Here is a 21,902-nt window from a genome sequence, read left to right as displayed (position 1 = left end):
AATTCAGTTTTCATATATATTTTCTAAGGACCAAATATTCAAGAGAGCCTGCAATTTGCTGGGAAAACTGCAGGAAATGTTTTTTCAGCCACGCATATTCGAATTGCTGCTTTCTTTATAAACATTAATGGAAGTGTTGATGCTTCTAAGACTTTTACAAAAAAAATACAAGCTAACTTAGCAGCAACAAAAATACCAGAGGTATGGTTGGCATTAGAAACTTGGATATGAATTCAATTTTTCAAGATGATCCTTCATTAAGAGCCAATTTCATTTTTAAAACCCAGCAGGGAACATCAGATCTCATACCAAATTCAGGGGATAAGGTCTGTAATACAGTTGAACAACATTTATTTTCTGTAATCATGATGCCCTGTGCTTTTAAGATTTACACTAATTAAACTAGAAAAGGTCACACAGTTGAAAATGTTCACAATTTGGGCAAGACTAAATAACAAAATCTTTCCTGTCTATCACTAATCTCTTATATACAATAACTGTCACTTTGACCAAGTGTCTCTGTCAGCCTGCTGCTCGTGATTATACACAAGAAGCTTCAGCTTTTATCCTCTGGAAGAATTTATGAGCTTTGTCTTGCAAAACTCAGTGAGACGGGCACAAAAGAGAGGAAGAGGAAGCAAAACCCAGCAGTCCTCAGGATTGCTCCATCATCTGTTCAGGAAACAATTCCTCACAGTTTAAGAACTTCAGATTTAACTTAAGGATTTCAGTATTGAAATTCCAGAATAAAAATATGTCTATATTTACACAGATAGGAAAAGGAGGAGACGGAAAAAAAACACCTTGGTTCTAATCCCAACCTTTGAAGATTAGCTGCAGTGTGACCTGCAGTTCTTATGTCTTTGTTTCCTCATGGGTTATCTGATAACATTGTTATTCTTCCAATTTTTGAAACCTTAAGATCCTCTGTAGAAGTCTACTCCTTTCCCATCCAATATAACGCCTTGAAAAAAACGCGACCAGAAAGTATTTTCTATGGCCTTAGACTCTGACAACAGCCAGCAAAAGGGTCCTTAAAATGCCTCTATATTTACAGACAATTGATGGGAAATTGATCTGTCTTTAGTTTAGCTAAGAATTTGAAAGGATGTTAAGGCTGAGCCCTGTGTTCTGAAGCCTTTCCTGAATCTGAATAATCCTCCAGGCATAACCTAGAAAACTGTTCCCTCTCTGAATGCCTTCTTCTCCAACTTTTCTTATTATGTGGAAAACTTTTTTCCCAACAGTCTGCTTTCTCTCAGGTATTTAATGGGTGATTTAAAAGAAATAAAAGGATGAGGAGAAAAGGTTCCTACCCTTCACATCACAGAGACTGCACAGGATCAGGAGGAAAGCCTGCATTGCAGCACAATGCTATCAAACCTTTGGGCCTTTCAAAGGCTGCAGTATTGCCTTCCTACTGCTGCAGGAGGTGAAAAAAAAATAAAAATCACACAATCTAACCAGTCTGAGAACAGTGGGCTTAAGAGTAAGCGTTCATCTGGCAAAGACACTGACAGAGCAGGTGAAAATAAAATGCTTTTAGAATCTTTCAGAATTTATTTCTGGATCAAGTTCTCAGCTTCATATGGTTTTCTGACACTTTGAAGTACACCTTAATGTAGCTGCCTCTTTAAGCGGTATTCAATACAGCAGACACAAAGAAAAACTACAGAAAGTATCAGTAAAAAAACTCACAACTACATAAGAACCAAATTATACGTGTTGTTGCCATTCAGCCCAGATCCAGGAATTTTTCCCCATGGAAACAAACTTATTTAAACAACTCTTACCAGCTCCACAACATAAAACCACCACAATCTAGCACCTTCGTAGGGAAACCAAATCCACAAGTGGAGGAACTGACATACATCAGTATATACCCGAAATCTCCAATAAACTCACTTCCAAGACAGCCATGTGATAGTTCTCTTTCAACAAAACCCAACAATCAGTCTACAGTTACATTCAATTCCCTTGTCATATGCAGGCTTTTAGATATAGTTCTCTTTTGTCCTGATCCTCATCTTTTCCTTTTTCCATTAGAACACTACAGATTGCAAAGGCTAAAAGGAAGTATGTCTGAGCCAAAAGAATTTTCAGTCTAAAGAAAACTGGTACGAAATGAACTTCAGAACTGCAGGTTAAGAGGAAGCTGGGCAAATTCAGTGTTTAACCATCTTCAGAAAATAGAGCATAAGCCTTTCTGTGGGAAAGTTTCTCCATAGTAACTAAAACTGCAATCTGAGCATTGACTCCCTGTCAAAAATACCCTCAACATGAAAACAAAGTACAAAAGCCTCTCAAAAGCAGAGATTTCAATGACCCAAAAAAGAGGACAAGAGGAGGCTCCTCTAAGTATATACAACTTCACTGACACTGATCTATTTTACTAGTAAGGAAACAACAGACAGAAATACAACAAAAGATTAAACAGCTATTTAACGTGTACCAAGTAACTTTTTTATGGCAACTAGTAAAAACCCGATAATGCTTCTCCAGCAAGAGATAGGATCAATGCAGCTGATTCTCAGCATTACAATTAGGGATCAGAGCACTGTCCATCTCTTTAAAGTACTAAGCTTTAAAAATGTATCTGAATTATTTTTTTTTTATGATGAGTCTCTGCCTTAAGTCTTAATTTTTACAGTAATTTAACTTCAGTCAGAACAACTCAGCTCTTTCATGAATGAGGGGAAAGAAAAATATCTTGTTTGGCCCATGTTAAAAAGATAGACTTTATAAGAAAAGTTTCAAAGACTGATGCTTTCAAGAAAGGGTATGGGGTAGTTTTGGGTAAGTAAAATACCCTCTGTGACCCTCAGGATAATTTCTGAATACATCTAACACATCTTTCAAAAGATACAGATTGCTCATGTTCTTTAAAATGTAGCTAGAGTTTTGCAGCTGAGAGGCTCTGACCTGACTGAGTATTCCTTCTTTCCCACCCCACAAGGAAGGATCACTGAAGAAACAGACACCACCACAGAGGGCAAAGTAGTCCAAGGAAGCAGTCATCATCACAACTATGGCTGCCTCCTGTAACCAGTAGGATAAGGTATCATCAGAACTTAAAATGTTGCAAATACACATAGTAAGGAATCTGCTCTTAAAGAGGAGGGGGAAAAGGGAGTGATGGAGTGTTTCTAACACTGGAGACCAAAACGCTAGTTAAACAATATTTCAAAGATTTTATGTGTGGGAAGTATCATCCACTTTATCAGGATGCAATGCTTTAGTGCATTTCTATCAAGAGTAATCACACTGTGCTTTGCAGTTCTTCCTAGGATTCACAGCATATAAGAAACACTATACACATGCCAGTCATCAGACCACCACAGGAAAAAAAAGGCATAACCACTACCATTAACACTGGCCCATCATACGGAAGACTACACAGTAACAAGGACAGTAGGGAGAGTAAACTTATTGTACCTCCAACTTTCCTTTGCCTCCCTTATATAGGGAGTCAATGAGTGTGAAAAAACACGTTACTGTCATTTCCCCTATCATAAAAACCACAAAGTACTAGCACAGTAAATGATAGGGACAAATAGACTATGGATAAGGACACTTTCTAAAGTCGGCACCATGAAAGTCCCACGGTTTCTTTTTGCATAATATTGTGTATATTATAGAAAGTTTTCCTAATAACATGGAGTTGAGATTCCTACATTTCCAGTATGACACCTTAATAAATTAGCACAGGTAAATACTAAGATTTTTCCTATGAAATTAAAGACAAACATTCAGAATTGCAAAAAAAAAAAAATTTAACATCTGACACAGAAAAAGGATCAGTTTAAACCAATGTTGCATTGTAATGTAAACCATATTTAAAGTACAAGGAATTATAATCTTGATTCATGAATATGACTGAAAGATAAATTAAATGCTCATAAATTAGATATCTCCTGAGCAATCAGGAATTTTCATCCAAAACATGGGGGAATAATATGAAAAGAAATTCTTTCCGTTTATTATGAAATTGAAAATAAAAATAAATAAAAAAAAATTTAAAAAATCCTCCACACCACAAACAACTTTATTTTTCCCAAGATCATTAAATGCAATCTTGAAACAACTGTCCAACCTTCAAAGAATATCCCTACGTGAAACTTTCCCACAAATCTTTTTTCTTCAAGTAATTTTTCAACTGATTTCATTTGAGAACTTACTATTTGAAAACACTAGAGAAGCCAAGAAAGCAGTGATGCAACATAAAATCATACAAAACCAATTCAATTGCATATAATTGTCAACACATCCATTTTTGAATAATAATCTTCCTCATATCAAAATACTACAAAATAAAACCTTGATGAATTTTCCTTAAAAATTCCTGATCTTTTCCTGCTCTATAGAATTTATAGTAATTATCCTCAACTTCAAAATAGTTCATTCTTGTGAGACCAGTTTCAGTTTCAGGACTGCAACTCTGTGTTAACCGCTTCTCTTTTTGTTGTTTTCCATTTCTAAATGTATGCTTTGATCCCCTTGGTCTTGCTGGTAGAGCAGTCGCCTCACACATTCAGACTCTCTTTGAAGCCTTCCAACAGTGCCAAGAAAGAAGCAGGCAATGGCAGCAGGCTCAGTATTCTCCGGTTATGCAACAGATTAGGTCATTATCAACAAAACTGGATGCCTCCAGCAGAGAACAGAAATGGGGAATTTGAGAGCAAGTCTTTCTTTACTTTTTGAATTAAGGACAGCTGTTTGGTCAGTTTGAAAGGAGGAGAAAGTTACCTGCAATTAAGAGGTGGTCTTACGAGAGAAGATTATGCTTTGGTGAAAAGCTCTACAGTAAATACTACTGCCACATTTAGCATTCAGTTTTGCTCCTTCCTTGGCAGGAAAGTTTTCCCATTCGTTGTGTAATGCAAAAGAAATATTTGGCTCAAACTAATGCCAATAATTTAAGAAGCCTGATTTAGCCATGTGGATTTCATTCCCCACAGATGAATGACCACATGCCAACAGGATGCAGGAGACGAGTCTGGGTTCTCACGTACCTGCAGAGAGAATCCATGCATCTTACCTACAATATATTCATTTGCCCACAGTCTGTGCATGTGGATATCCTACACATCTGTCACACATTTCTGCCTTCTCTTGTTGCTCCAACAACTTTTAAATCATCAAATAAAGATACTTCAGTTCAGAATTTCACTTCAGTTAAAGGATAAAGTATCTATTCATTGCTCAAGGAGTGAAGATATAGATTTTGAGTCTTCATATACAACAGAAAAAATACATACTTTAATTTCTTAAGGAAATGTCTCATAAAGCTTCATCTTACAGATCATAGGGGAAGAAATGTTTCACTGCATGAAACAAAGCCCTTGAGTCAAGTTCTGACAACGAATGTATAGCGAGGAGAGATTACAGAATATCAAACAGATTAAACTATTTATTGTTTGTATATAAGAATACAGTTACTGAGGCTAACAAATGTATGCAAATAAAACCAAAAGGCTTGGGAATCTAAGTAAAAGCTCTTATAGCTTCTACAAAAGACATAAAGAGTATTTAGATACTGGATATAGGGAAAAAATAAGTACAAAACCGCTTAATATAAAAAAAAATACAGTTGCTCTTAGAAAAAGAAAATATTCTTATAGTGTTTTAATGCGTTAATTCTACATTATTATATATTTGTAAACTTAGAAAGCACTACTGAAGTTGAGCTTTGCTTTTCAAGTTTCCACAAAATTAGCACTGAAAATGTTGTGTGTCTGGTTATATTACAAGATAAATGTACCACTAAAAATAATGTTACCCAATAAAATAAGGACTATTAAGTATGGTAGAAGTTACATGACCAGTGTAATTTGTGTACAAATGCATATTATCATTGTATCATCAGTAGCTTAAAGAAAATCTAGAAATCAAAAGCTTTGTGCTTGGGGCTTTATTTGCAGGTGATATTTTTCATACATAACTTTTTTTTTAAATATATCTTAATCATCTGAAAACTAATAATAATAATAACTAATAATAATGAGCTCCTAGTACTTACTTGTTACTGTTCTTGTTTGATATTAACACTGAAGAAACAGAAAACCACGGCCCACTATCTCTCTTATGCAATCATACAATACTTCATTGTATGATGTGACTCTTTAGAAGCACAAAACTAAATAAAATCAGGTGTTTAGTTGGACTGCTTTATCTCTATTCAACAGTCAACAATAATTAAAAGCCACATATGAAAAAAATAACTGGCAATTCCCCCAAATCATGCCAGAAGAAAATTCATTGATGAATTAGCCTGTAAGTGGGACACAAAGTATGATTCATAACTCATTCCTTCAGATTTAATTCTTGAGAGAGAAAAAGCTCCATCAATAATGTAATACAGAAACTCAAACTCCAATTACAAAAATATAACAATAAATTCACTGTGTCCCTTCAGTTCTGAATAATTCTGTTATGTATGTTCACCACAAGGGTATAAAGCCATGACCGGTAACCTTCAGCAGCTCCTGCAGGCAGTGAAATCTTGCAGAGGACATGTCGGACTGCATTCCTAAGCTGTCTTCTGCACAGCTGTGGGGCACAAACTCCAGTGTCCACCACTGGGGCAAAGGGAATGAGACCTTTATGGCACAACTCAATCATTGCCAATATCAAATTTATAAAAGCAGCTGAGATTCAATAAAGTTGCTTAATTTGCCCTTTGTGGTTTTTTTTTTCAAATGTAACGTTTAGGTAAACTGGACTACAACGTTAAAAAAAGATGAGTTCCATGAGATTATAGCAGAGAACTGAGAGGTGCAAGAAGGATCACCACTGCCACTTTAAGACTACAGATCAGATACCAAGCACTGTGTCAAAAATGACTTCTGGGTCTCAGCTTTTATAGCAAAATTGGGTTTTCAAGTACATTCCCCATCCTCTGCACTGCATATTTATCTCATTTCTTTCTTTCCAATCCAACCCAAAAACAGAGGCTATGTGACGTAATTCCATTTTAAGCCCAAAGGACATTTATCACAAGATTATTTTTAACATTTAAAGTATAGTAGAAAAAATAAAGAAGTCTAAATCTACAAAGAAATAAAAAAAAAAGATCCGGGGGCCTTTTTCATTAAGGAGCAAATAAAATAATAAAAGAATCTAAGAAAATTCCTCCAAAACGCTGTATGACCTTGCTGTTCAATCACATCCTTCAAAATGACCACTGAAAGGAATGTAAAGTAATATTCATTTTCTCACATCTCTCATCACAGACCAAATGACAGCTCTGACACTAGAAACAGACTGGTAAAATATTTTATTTCTCTTTAACCCCAGTTATGAAAATTATGAGAAATAAAAGAAAAACTAAAAAGCCACGCTGCTGTTGGACACTTCATCATACATCATACCTGTACTGCAGAAAACATGCAATGAGATTAAACTTCTAAAATGTAGCTGGATTTAAATGTATGCCACTTCACTTACATTCTCAATTAACAGGCCTTTAAAGAATCAAAGACACTCCAGCCACTGTGATGTGAAGACAGAACAAGTAAGCACGACCTTGAGTTTTCCCTTCGTATTTGGTGGCATTTCCTCTTTAGTATTTTTTAAATCATCAAAACAGTGAGCACTAACAGGGACACTATTGAACAGAACATGCATTTAAACAGGGTGATGACAATTACTTGAATGAATGTCTTTTGGTTTATGTGCTCATTTACATTCCACTCAGGAGTAATATATTAGCAATGTCACTGCTATGAACAAGTAAGTGACATATCAGTAACGACCATTTATTAATAAATACTTCACTCATTCCATGAGGTTAATCTTCATATGCACCCATGAGGCAGGAAATTATAGTCAGTATTTCCCATGGGGAAGCTAAAGTCATGTTATAGACTGTCCTAGTCCATGCAGTGATTCAGGTGTCAAAGCCATAAGTAACAAACCATAAGAAACCCTGCCTCCCGATCTCACTTTCTAATCATTGAATTTTTCCCATCTGACAAAGAAAACTATAAGGATGATACTGTCCTGTCATAACTGAAATGTAAAACATTTATTAAAAGCTGTTAGAAGCTTAAAGATAAACTTGCCATTAAAATAGAAAACACAAAAACCCCCTCAAGATTTATCAGCTAGTTTCCCCTTCATCTTCAAAGGATGTATGCATGATAACTCACAAAGTTAGTGCTCCCTCAGATTAACTCAGATCTTTATTTGGAAAAAAGATCTTTTATAAGGAACTTGAGAATATTTTCTCTGTCTAAATTTATTGACTTCTCTTTACCTGGCTCCTAGTTCACAGATAGTCCCCAGAATGTGAACAGAATGGTTATGAGGAGATACTACTCCTGTTGCCAAGAAAAGGAAAAGAAATATTGACTTTGGAGAGAAAAAAAAAAAAAAAGAAATGTTTTGCTGCACAACACAAATTTACTACTCATTTCTCTAGTTTGCTTCTAATGAAATTAATAAAGCAATAAGTAGGTAGACAATCTCCTACTTCTACAAGAGTGTAGCGGTTGCCTTCAGAAAGGGAAATGTCTTCTGATACTCACAAATTGGAGAAGAATTACAGAAGTAGGATTCTATCCATAGGTTAAATGCGTATTTCCAGCTCATCCATATTAGCTCAGTAAATGTTTCAAAGCTGACCAGGACACTGACATAGAGAACTTCCTTTAAAACTGGTAGGAATTGTATGAATAAATCCCTTAACAAGCTTTCAGATCTCCATCCATGAATTAAGAAAAAAAAAATTTGGCTGCAAATCCTGAAAGACTTCAAGGGCTCTGGAATTTCACCTGTCCAAAAATACCCACAACATTTACTGTGTGCAGCAAAGCATTTCTCTTATCACCCAGAACTCAGGAGGTAAGAACTTGGGAAGCAGTGAAGTTCTAATGAATTTTTAAAAGTCAGTTAGGAGCTCTGCATGGAATTTTGAACGACTTCAGGGTTTTGTGCAGACTTCTTCCATCTCAATTGTCAACTGCTTGCTCGTGTTTAACGTGTTGATGAGGAAATCCTCAGAGCAGGCAGCAGCAGCAACCCACTGCAGGAGCATCATTAGGAATGTTCCAAAAAAAACTTCAGTGCCTGAATAGTTCTTTCCTTTCCTCAAGTTCCTTAAGATACAAGGAAATAATTGCAACAGGTTCTGGTGAGCACAGACAATGCACCTTTTCTATACTACCGCACCCAAGAACACCCATTTGCTCATTTCTCAGCTGACTGAAGACCAGCTTCTTCTAGTACAGCTGCTTCCTCCTACAGGGAACATTCATTTCCACTGTTCCTCTAACAATTAGAAGACAACACTTACCACTCTAAGTACTACAGGCCTATATACCACAGTATAGACACACAATATACTGCTAATCTCCACCATAAATTTCCAACTTAAAAAGGAGTACAGAGATCAGTCTTCACAAAGACTAGACACAGCTCTCATAGCATATTCTTCCGTAAGAGCTGGGCCAATACAAACATTATTAAATGGAATAGGGTCTGTAATAGCAGTAGAACGATACAGGTTATGAAAACCAAACAAGCAAATGTCACTTTTGAAACAAAATATTAAATTAACTGTCTTCCATGTGGGCAAAAAAGCAACAAGTAACATATTCCTTGATAAAAAATACTTCTTGTAAACCTCAAAGCAAGACTAAACAGAAAATACAGGATTAAGTCCTCATAAGGAGCTTCAAATGACTTTAATTCTGAATCCTCACCTTGTTTTGTGGGGAGTTTCACTAAGCACAACAGGAATATTGTTGTGTGCTTTGTGCAAGGGTGTTTATAGGATCAAGACTCAATTGCTGAGCCATTATTTTACTTGTGCTCAGGAATCACTCCAAAGCAAACATGAGAGAGTAGTGCTTAATACAGCAACACATATTTTTGAAATTAATCAAATGCATAATCAATTTTAAGCAATGAAATTTTGGACTTAATTGAATTTCAGAGGTCACCAAAGTTCAGCTCTACCCTTCAGTTGATCATCTAGATTTCTTTACTGCCTCTCTACTTGTCAGTAGTGATAAACAGGTAACCTCAAAGTCACTATCACACAGCTCGAGCTAAACGTTTCTTTCAAAAGTATTTCCAGAATGAATTTAAAATCATATATATTGTTGATAATACAAATAAACCAACAACACAGGAAGTCCTTGCTTTTCTGTTCTAAATATAGCATTTTTCCATAAAGGGATATGGTTCCTCCCATGTAAGAAAGGAGAATGAAAGTGGAGGTCCCTACCACTTCCACATTCAGTGTGCACAACAAAATGGGATCCAACAAATCTTATCTCCTAAAAAAAATGTTCTGGAATCTCACATTCATTCCCCCGTCACAGGAGTCAAAATTATTTTTAGCTTTTAAACAAAAAAATATTTGATGCTTATGAATGTGTACATTTTTAAAGACAGTACCAAGACTAAGTCATCATCTTTTAAATTTTTGCTTTAAAACTACTTCTTATATTTTTCTATAATACTTCTTACTATGTAGATACACAGTTTCTCTTGTGTCAATGTCAATAGGGCAGTATTTGATAAGACTTTCTCCAAAAGCAGGCCAATCACAAAAAAAAAGATGCATGTGTCCATGATGCTTTATTTTATCTTCTCTTCATTTATGAATAATTCCTGAAATTTGAGCAATGCACCATAAGAAAAGAAACAACTTCTAACAACAAGAATTTAATCTACCCAAAATCTTCCTGAAGGGTCTCTAGAGCACAGGACAGCCTAGTGTTTCATGGAGCAGACTCCAAACCACTGAAGCAAGCACAAGCTACATCGGAAGAGTTAAATAAAGCAGCTAAAATTCAGCAGCACTGCAAGCTATTCCAGACTACGGTTACTATAACCTACACTGGGTGTCCTCTGCATAAGCACCAGTGTGACTTTGTGGACTGCTGAGACTCAGTCTGTTGCAACTGGCATAAGTTGCCACAGGCGAGTAATCACAAGAAACTGACCTTGGCAAAAGCACATTTTACACTTCACTGCTGTTCAACTGTGTTATACTAAAGAGAGAGCAAGTGAGCACAAGCAGAAGGGGGAGGGAGAGAGAACAAAGGGGGATAGACAGCATAAAAGTGAACGCAGCCATTTTCAGCTTTACCTGCATTTACGATTGTAAGAGAGGTACATCACACCTCCAATGCACAACCTACATATGGTTACATCAACTCTGCATGGTATCATTTTTAAATCATCAGAGTCTGAGGAGATTTTTGGGGAGGAGGAAGAGAAAGAAAGACGACTAAATACTAAATTAGAAATTAGTATCTAAAAATAATTCTCCCAACATGAAGGGGGGGACGTGTAGAAGACAATTACAACTTCACAGTTTTCTACCACTGGATTACTGCATATATAAGGATTTTTAAATTGTTCTTTCCTCCTGTTTGGCTACGCCTGTTGAGAGCACATTTTTGAACCAGCAGCAACCAATAAAGCCTAAATATATTCCATGAGGTGTGCAGCAAGATGTCTTAGTCCTGATTTTTAAAGTTTCAGCTCAACCTTACCTTCAGAATCACTCTCAATAGCCCAGCAGCAATTTGCATGAACTAGTATGGTAAAATCCCCACTGGTGCACATACAGTTGTGTCTGGCCTTTCTCAACCATCTTTGGTCTCCATTGGTTTGGATCAGTTATTTCATGCTAAATATTTTTCTCAGTTTCTGCATGACTTTTCTTTGGTGTTGACTGCTGTATCTCCAAAGAAACAGGACCTGGCAGAGCAAGATGGCACGGGATCCCATCATTAGTGCTAACCCACATCCTGCTCAGATTTCACAGCAAGTTTAACACAAGGATCTAACCTTGCAGGTATGCTGGGTTTCCAGGACATTTGTTGGTTGAAGCAAAACATGAACAAGCTTTGTACGAGTTCCAAAATACCAAATCACTCTCCACTTGGGAAGTGTAAAAGGTATGCAAGTCTAGACAAAATAAAATGAGACTACGTACATGCATTTTATATCTGCTTCCTTACCACTCTTAGGTCAGTGACCCAAGGACTCCATGCAGCTTCTCTTCCAAATCTTGAAGTTTCCTTTTCTCCTATGTAGACAGTTTCTCTGTTCCTCATCTGGTTCCAAGATTAACTGAAAAGCCTGCTACAAAAGCCAGTCTTTGTGCCTTTCAAACATCCAAGCCTTTCACATCTCTGTCTTCACAAAGTCTCCATTCCTCTATTAAAACTTCTCTTTCTCCATTTCAGACCTCTAAATGTCATTACTACCAGTAAGCAGAAGTGGCTTTTTTTGGACACAGCCATGTTGTTCCCTTGAACCATTCCCATCTGACAAAGTCTCGTCATGGTTTAATGACCTCCACTGTCACTGGCTAGGGAGATACAAGACTCAGCCCTGACAGCAGATGGCTGATTCACACACACCGACGTTCAGCAGTCCAACAATGATAGGATCACGCTCAGCCTATAAATTATGAAAACGGCAATTCTATGAAGCATGACCTAAAATTTCAAGGGACTGAAGTATTTCTGAGTCTGAACTTTAGATCTGGGTCAAAAAGGTGTCAGCTGTGAATCTGTAGAACTTTAATCATCTCATCAGATTATAGTTCTCTCTCACACAAATGTACGATGTCTGGAAGGCCCACAGGCATGTTTCCTGACACCAAGGTAGGACTCTGTCTCAGTGGACTGGATGGGTCACCAAAACACTCACTGCTTCCGTGCAGTATGTAAGAAACTCTTCTAGGGTCTAGAAGAGAGCAAACTGATGTCTGTCACATTTTTCTGACTGTGCACTTGAGCACAAAATAGAATTATTAAAATTTTTATTTACTAAGTCTTATAATAGTTAGTTATAGTAGATAGAAAAAGATAAAATGGAAAAAGCACACTAGTTCTGCAGCAATTATTGTAGGGTTTCAGGTTGGCTATGCTATAGTCACCATTTCTCATAATGATGCACAGCAAAAGGAAGAAAAGGGTGACAAAAAATTAAATACCTGAAGGGTACTCACATCCACAGGATGAGTGAATCTTTGTTTATGCTAGCCCAAAAATAAGCACATCTTTATATTACACAAGAGCATCCTCAGATGAATGTAAGAATTTGACATCTCTTACTTCTTCAATGCATATTCTGAATAGTTTACTGAATTAGTCTGCCTTTGCAGCTCCCTCTGTGTCTCTCAAACCACACTGTATTTTAAATGTATGTGTCAATCAATGCTGCTTGAGCCATTTGACTTTACAGTTCACTGACTAGGATCTCATTTTCAAGTAATTCTTCTCACGAGGCAGAATAGAAACATTAACTGGGTCTTCCACATCCATGCAATTACCAATATGCTGGCTACTGTGGGCATCTCATTTCTCTCCCCTCTTCCTTCTCCACCTCTTTCACCTAAGAGAATTGCTTGAAACAAGATACTTCCACAAAAATCACAATCTTCCAACATCTAAAAATTACTAGTAAGGTTTAGTTACAGCTACATATATGGATATGTATCTATACAAACACATCAACACCTAAAACACGTAAACGAAAGATCATGATGTTGTGGTACACTATGGTTGAAATGTTACTAGAATGTGATTAATTTGACCAAACTATTCCTCTACTGGCAAAAGATTAGCTTGTTTGAATCACATTTACCTTTCTTGAAGTGTTTCAAAAAGAAGTCTTGTCTAGTTTAAATTCATCCAATACAACATAATGACATCCTTGAAATCCAGAGAGTCAGGAAATTCTTCCTTTTTCTTCTAGTTGTGAATATGGAGTGTGATCTACAAGAAAAAGAAAGTAGGGGAAAAGTTTGGCAATTCTTTATCTTCTCAGTGGGTCAGGATTTTCAAAATCCTTACTGAACACAGCCCTGACTCCAGAAGTTCATTCAATCAATCAATCTACCACTACTTGGTTTCCAGAAAGAATGCAAAGCAGATTTATAACTCCATGTCAGACATTTTGTCCCTTCCTTTGCTGTCTTAAACACAAAGATGTGAAAGGTCTGACCTCAAATTATTATTTAGGAAAAAACCTGCAATGTACAGTTTTCATTTTCTGCTGTAAATTTAAATTTACCATCAGGAATTTGGAACTTTTTGTTTGAACCTACCTAAGAGAAAGGTTATAGTTTCTGTGCTGTGAAGTGGTAATATGCTTCACAAAACCTGTACCGAGCCCTGAAACAGAAGTAAAACCATGAAAAACATAAAATACCCTTTCTCCTATTAGACACTTCAATTAATCAAGAGCTGTTGGTGAATAAGTTAAGGTAAGTACTCACCAGTTTTGTTGAATAAACATGTTTTAATCTAGAAACAGCTGTGAAAAGTTCAGCAAATTTTATTCTCTGCAGTATTCTGCTACCTCTGGGATTTCCACTTTTCTAGGGAACATCACTTTTTCTAGATAGCATGTTGAGCCTGTTAATTTGCAGATACTCATGCAGTATAGTATCAGCTCAATCTTTCTAGTTCTTTCAGTAACGGCAAGCAAACTCACAAAAGCTTTGCCTCAGATTTCACAGGCATGTGTGTGCCTCTCTCTCAGTACCCAGGCTGACGTGCCAATATGTAGGATTAAACTTTTTCCAAGGTTGAATAAGCCACCATCTGTCTATCTTGTGTGGTGCTGTGCGCCATCCGGGAGACTTGTCCCTTAGAGCATGTTTCTACCATATGTCACTCCTGAGTGATCAGTTATGCCAAGACATTTGGGAAAAAATGACTAAGTCGAGCTGGAAAACCCTTTCCGAATTCCAGAGGAGGTTTGCCAAGTCTGTATTTGCAAATAACGTCGCATCCACCAGTTTTTGCATATATTGTATGTAACAATAAATAACTTTTACCGAAAGGGACAGGATGTACCTGCCCTCCACTGCCCAGAACTCATGTACTTTTTAATAAGGCAAGAGATTCACGTATGATGCATATTCAGGAAAAATATATGAATTTTTACAGCGACTTTTATGATCGCTAACTTAAGAAAGGAAAAAAAACAGATGTAAAGAATATATTCCAAGAAAGACTCTACTTGTTATTTTAAAGCCACAACAAACTAGTAATTTCTTTCAAAATACTGAACTAAAATTACCTAAGGCAACCAAATGGAAGGCTTTTTCCTAATAATAACCATCTAAAGTGCTCACCTGCATGCAGTGATCACCTAAACTAAATGTTAAACTGCTGATATAGTTCATGCAATTAGAATTTGTCTAATAAAGAATATGACTCTATCCTATTTTAGATTTAAAGAACCATTTTATGTTCCAATTCCTCAATTATTAAATTAAAACTCAAGCCAGCTTCATTCTTACGGCCAGCTCAAGGCTGTTCATTTACATAACTGACTTTCAAGGGCACTTGGTTATGCAGCAATTAATACCAGTAAAAAATCTACCAGATCTGCTACCTAATGTTAAGGAAGACATTCTTGAGAACATTAAAGAAGAGAGAAATTAGTAAGTCGTGATCACAGCCTCCATGAGTAAGTTTAACATTGAAAGAAAATCTATCCTAAGGGCAATAGAAGTATTAAAATATCAGAAGACAAATTATAGAAATTATTACATTTAGTGACAAAGTAAGATGAGGAGCAGCACTAAAGACCAAGAGGGAACTTAGTCCTCTGTGTTTTGCCTTCAGAATTTGGACAACCACTGAAAAAAGAGGAAGACAATTCAGTACTGAGATCTGTAGAACAAAATGCAACAAAAAGTAGAAGTTCATGTTAGACAAAAAAAAAAAAGTACTGAAAAAAGGTGATTATGAAAGGAATATCAGGTAAACTATCACATCAGAATGGAATATGATTTATTTTTCAATGTATCTAATTTAAACCATCTCGCTATACACAAAGAATGAAACTTGCAACGTGAGGATATTTCAGTCAGGTGACTAGTAACAAATTGATCTGTGAAGGAAAGAAAGCCTCATACTGCAACTTGGACTTGCTGAATGGAAAGAAGAGAGGAAAACAAATATAGAACAGTTAGGCAAATTTGGACTACTTGTCTACGTAATACCTAATGATTTTGAAGCCAGCATATTTTTCTAAAGGCTCAGCTCCTTCCTGTCCCACTCTGACAGCCTGAGGCGTTCACAATGTTCAGCGCCAAGACAGACTGGAGACACTGGTTCTACAGCATCAATTTTCTGCTAACCCTTCTTATCCCAAAGAGAAAGCTCCAGGCTAACATGCACCTGCTCTAACGTTCTCCTTGCTTCCTGCATCTGTTTACAGGTCCAAATAATATTCCCTTTAGGATGAAATATGATTTAGGTTTATGACTGACCAACTCAGAGAGTTGCAAATGGGGACAAGAGGGGAGGAGGGAAATTCATCAAAGCTGCCAATTAAATTATTCCAGATAAGAATTTTCACTGTGAAGCTGGTCAACAGCTTCCTCACAAAAGGAGCAGCCGTGTAGCTTCTGCACTGCCACCCTTTGCCAGAGCTACAGCAGAAACAACAGTTTCACCTACAACAGGCATCATGAAGATCCACACATATCTGTAAGGAAAAACTACGTAGTAACATAAAGGGAGAAAACATTAAAACACAGAGAAGCATGAAATTTTTTTCTTTCCCCTTATGTTCAGCTTGAGGGGGCTCAGGATCTGTCCCCCAGTTGTCCCGCACTAGTGGAGACATACAGACAGGAATCCTATCAATCTTCAGAAATATGATATTTTTTAATTTGGTTTAATCACTGGGAGTTTCTTGGAAATTCCTGGCACACACGTGCTGTGTGTTCTTCTGTGTTGCACTTCAAACGTACTAAGCCTCAACACTCTCTGTTGTTCTCACAAACTTTTTAGGGAACTCTCCATGCTCCTGGAATTCATAAGCTCAGGATTCCAACAATCACATGCAAACCCATTCCTCTAAGAAAAAATTCACTCTGTGGCACAACTAAATATTTCTGTTACATAAATGCAAAACTTAACTGCAACATCTGCTGATAAATATAAGACTAGAACACATCAAAGGCAGCAACACTGAAACTTATTTCCACAGGAAACCTCATGTAGCAGGAATGACTTCAGAGACAGTGTTTACAGACAAGAAGGGTTCTTCAAGCACAAGGCCAAACCAGAAGACTTGTTATGTTCTCTGAGCCACCCATCTACAGGGTATTTCATATTTTCCCACAATCATTCATCACAGTTCATTTCCCAGTGGAGACTCTGGGCCCTACTTCGCAAGAGTATTTTTTTCAGTGACCAAGACTTAAGGGAGAAAATACACATTGGTGGGAAGCTATCAAATGTCACTGAAAACTGCAAAGATGCTGGTCCCCTAATAGAAAAGTGCAATCTGCAAGCACTATGGTACTGCAACATAAAAAGAGTTTGTTTTGCAAAACTCTTAATGCAATATTACGACAAAGCACGGCTCCTTCTCCCATGAATCATCAGTATTCACAAACCAACTAAAACAATCTCTACATGCAATGAAAAAGTAGCTTGGAGATACCTTTGCTAGGGGTGCAAAAAGAAGTATTGTTGGGTGGGGGCAGGGGTAAGGCTTGGTTTTTCCAAGCACAGAGATAAAGCAGTTTTCCTCACGTAGCTTTCCTCTTCTTCACCTTCCCCCTCCTCCACACAAAACACAAGAAAAGCTGCCATTGCTTTAGGTCAAAAGAAAAACAGGCCCAGCTGCTGTAAGCCAAACAACGTACAGGTTTGCTATCTCCCCTGCTGTTTTGGCTTGAGCTCTTCAGACTGGAAAATTCAGAAGCACGATCTCCCAAGCTCTATAAATGCCAGAACCATCTAAGAGGAAAATAGGACAAGGCCACCCCCAGGCAAGTTTGTACTAAAATCTGCTGGCTGCAAGGCAAAAATACAGTAAACATCGCATAGGGACAGACTGCTCCTCAGAAAATATTCCACAAGAACAATATACCTTCTAAAGAAAGGCTGCGCTAAAGGGACTTCTGGAGGGAAAAAAAATGCAATGTTTTAAAATCCTTGCGAGGAGTTAGCAAGCTAATGGCACACTCAACAACAAATTGTTTGACAGGCAATATGCTTTTGACATTAATCCAAAGAAGAAATGTAAAAGCGACATTGAATGTTCTCTACAAAGTGATAACAAATTTGGTATCCTAGAATAGTTCTGCAGTTCACTAAGGAAATTTTGCTTTTGTCTTGATGATTGATTATGTGGAATAAAACAAGTAATAATAAGCAATTAAATCATCAATATCACCATCTTGTCCTTTCAGGAAGGACAATTTAAGTTAAATTTTTGCAGTCCTTGAAAGCTGAACTTTGCAACTGATTACTGTACGTTTCAATGTGCTCTATACTGACTCAACCTTGAAAAACAAGCCAAAAACAGAAGTTGAAACATCCTTTTTCCTGTGTAGCTCCAATTTGCAGTAGCAAGAAGCTAAACAACATGCTCTCCACCAGATGGCTGAAATAAAAAGAACACTCCTTCTGATTAATTAGGAAACAAATGAATCTGCTGTTAGCACAACAAGTTACCATCAGGAAACCTGGATTCCCATTAAACTTTGATATTTGTTCTTTCTCTACAACTGTGTTCAAGACCATCCTCAGATTTGTCTCTCATTTCAGAAGCAAAACATTACACACCAGTCCATTACACACAGGTATCACACCAGCCATTGCACAACCTAAGAGTATCAGCCCTTTTCACAAACAATGCTATAGGCTTCCTAAAAGAGAAAGTGTCCATCAGAATAGAAACAAATGAAGGTCTCCTAGTGCTATGAGCAGAGTCAAAAGGTAAAACCGCACGTCCCCTGTCAGGATTCAGTGAGCAATGGAGGCTCATGCATGCACATCCCAACTCTCCAGCTGGTCCAGGAAACGGAAATCCCCACACCAGCTATAGTACAAGGAGCACAGATGTGACAGCCAAAGCAAGAGAGGCCAGCCCATGGTTCCCTGATGAGGCTGCCAAGACTGTCAACATCTCAAGTGAAGGTTCAGAATACAGTGCAGGCACTGGGGATGGAGAGGGGTGAAGGTATAAAACATACAGAACTTACGCAAAAGACATGCAAGTGTCTGCACTTAGAACATGAATATGTATGCTGCTACTGAGTGAGAAGTCTGGTAAGAAGCAAAATGAGCTTACCTGACCCAGTAAGGTACAGATAAAAGCTCTTAGTGTTGTCATTACTCCTCTGCTTTCAATGGAAGTCCTGCTGTTTCAGCAAGGTACAGTGCAAGCTCCAAAACTAGGAAAGGCATATGCAAGAAAACCATGCCCTGTTGCTAAGATGACAATACTAAGGCAGAGAGCCCCTAGCTTTCTTTGCATGAACAACTGCTTTTTTGCACCAAACCTGAGACTCCATACTGTCAGAAAGTGGACCCACGTAAAATTTCAGCAAATATAATAGTCTTTGGTACAGTGTTTTAAGAAGACCCACCTCTACTTTTTGCTTTTATTTTACTTGATGCCTCCTCTAAGACTCGTGTTGAAAGAGACAATGAACAATGGAACCTGCACAGGTTCTTCCCACCACTCATAATACTGCAGACCTCAAGAATATCCTCTAATGTTTCTTCCTGACAGGATAAAGAATCCCTATTTCCCATGTACATAAGCCTTTTTGTATCTCTTAAAACTGATGCATTTTCCAAATTTTTCTCATCCTACTGTATTGGTTTTGATCTGAGAGGATGAGAACTGCACGATACAAGATGCTAGTGAGCCATGAACTTACACAGTGGCAACAAGGATGCCATCTCTTTAATTCTCTATTCCTTTATTAATATTTCCTAGCATTGGATTTGCTTTTCTGATCAGTGTAGAGCAGTGAGCTCCTGTTTTACACTGCTGTTTATCATAACCTGGTAAATGACTCACTCATGGTAACAGTGAGCTCAAAGCTCACCATTTTTTAGCAGAATCACAGTAATTTTTTTTCCCCATGTAGACCATTTGCCATCTATCTGCACTGAATTTTCATTGCCCTTCCACGACTCAGTCACACACCATGTCAGGCACTACTCCAATTCTTCATGGTTCACTTCAACCTTACTACCACGAGCCGATGAGTATCATCAGCACCCTTTCTCACTTCATCAAGGCGCTCCTTTTCAGTATACTTTTTATATGATGAATGCATCAACCAGTCCAACTACTCTGGTGACTGTCAGAAGGGACTACCTTATTCTTCCCATCTTTTACCCACATATTAGTCCATGACATGACTCTCCTTCTTCATGCACAGCTGCTTGGTTTTTTTACTGGTACAGAATGTTGTCAAATACCTCTGAATGACATCCAGATCTTTCTAATTCACCTGCACATTCACCCCCTCAAACAGCTTCAATTACTCTGAAAGGTGGCATTTCCCTTTGTAAAAGAAAAGTTGACTCTTCCCGCAGAGCTTGTATTTGTTCCGATAACGCATTTGTAAAAACTGCATTATGAAGTAGATATTATCCTTGTAATACATAAATTCTGCATCTTTGCAGACAAGATGTTAGGGAAAAAGGAATGTGATTTTCTTTTGATTAAAAAGAAAAATCCATAACCACTTGCTTATTTTGAAGCCAAACATCCAGGGAATTTAAGGGACTGCCAACCTATCCCCTTTATATATGGCTGCATATATAACCAAGAAATGGCACAAGCAGAGTAATAACAATATCTCCTCTTCAGTAAAGACAAGACTTTATTCAATTTTATAACTATTTTTAATCTGAGGGTCAGAAAGTAAGTAATATTTTTTAAAAAATTAAAATATTTTCCTGCTATCTGCCAGATGTGTAGGACTGCCAGTAACTGCATAGCCTCAGAAAATTTTCAGAGTCAGCAATTTAGAGCTTCTCCCAAGTCTTCTCCTTGATCTTATTCAAATTGCAACTATTCTTTACTAGATTAATACACTAATATCCATCGCCCTATTTGCTCATTTTTGCTGATCATTAAGTTAATGGTGCAGGAAAGCGTGTCTTTCCAACCTCCCATCCTAGCTGTTTCCTGTTAAGCCCACCACAGAGGGTGTGGGTACACCCATCTGAATTCTGAAAAGATATGACAGGGATTTGTAGGAGTTAGTGATGGGAAACTGATTCCACTTACTCCCATGTGTTTCTGCATTAACAGTAGCCACAGCACAACCCTTAAATTATTGTCTGAAACCTGCAGTGACTCCTCTCATTAAAGTTCTCTCCTACCATTTATCCTAGCACTATCTGTAACACCCTCAGCTTCTTTGATATCACCACTTCCAGACTCTTTGTACCTGGATCATTAGTGTGAACAGTGGTCAGAAGCTCTGAAGAGCACAGGACACAAGTTGGGTGCTGGTACTCTCAATTTACACTCTATCTCGCACAAAATAACAAGTTTATTATCGAGGTAAAAAGACTTAGAAAACAGCACAAAGAAAAATTTCAACAAAGTGCGGTTTCATCATTAAAATCTCTCTTTATTTGAGCTTTCTTGTTGGTTTCATTATACAGAGAGGGAGAGAGCTCTGTAAACAGATTTGCTTAGTTTCCACATCAGTTGCCAAATTTCCATCCTGCGGAACCAATTTTAAATAGAAATAAGTGTCTCTTCCCATCCTCTGTTCCTTGGTGTCATTCTTATTAAGGATACAGAGTAATAAATTAATGGAAATGAACCCCCCCACAGTGTGGTTCAAATCCAAATGTTAACTTTTTTTAATTGCAAAAAAAAATTCAGATCACTTTGATCCATAAGTCAGTCTTTTTTTGCAGCTACGGAAAGTTTTTAAACAGAAGGCTGCCAACAATGACTTTGTTATAAACTGGAGTTCAGAGTTATTTTTATGGAATTTTGTCTCAGTAACTTTTAGCTCAGCAGTTCTCATGAAAATATTTCCAAACCACGAACTTAGCTAAATATTTCCAGTAAAGCAAAATAATTCCCATCTCCTAAATACAACTCTACTTCTTTTTTTTGACTTCACT

At 37.3% G+C, this 21,902-nt stretch overlaps 1 protein-coding gene across 3 annotated transcripts in view; it reads right to left on the bottom strand.

Annotated features, from left to right (window-relative positions):
• Window positions 1–21,902, bottom strand: part of LDLRAD4 (low density lipoprotein receptor class A domain containing 4) — a 284,547-nt gene that overhangs the window by 226,889 nt on the left and 35,756 nt on the right. For all 3 annotated transcript variants that reach the window (XM_027650874.1, XM_027650870.1, XM_027650871.1), the window contains exon 2: window positions 13,618–13,748. The gene's annotated coding sequence lies outside the window, so the exon portion shown is untranslated. The remainder of the gene's footprint in view (window positions 1–13,617; window positions 13,749–21,902) is intronic.

This window comes from Corapipo altera, unplaced genomic scaffold (assembly GCF_003945725.1).
Source record: "Corapipo altera isolate COAL_440 unplaced genomic scaffold, ASM394572v1 24, whole genome shotgun sequence".
Lineage (NCBI taxonomy): Eukaryota > Metazoa > Chordata > Aves > Passeriformes > Pipridae > Corapipo > Corapipo altera.
The sequence above is the reverse complement of the archived record's forward strand: the minus strand, read 5'-3'. Positions and strand labels throughout refer to the sequence as shown.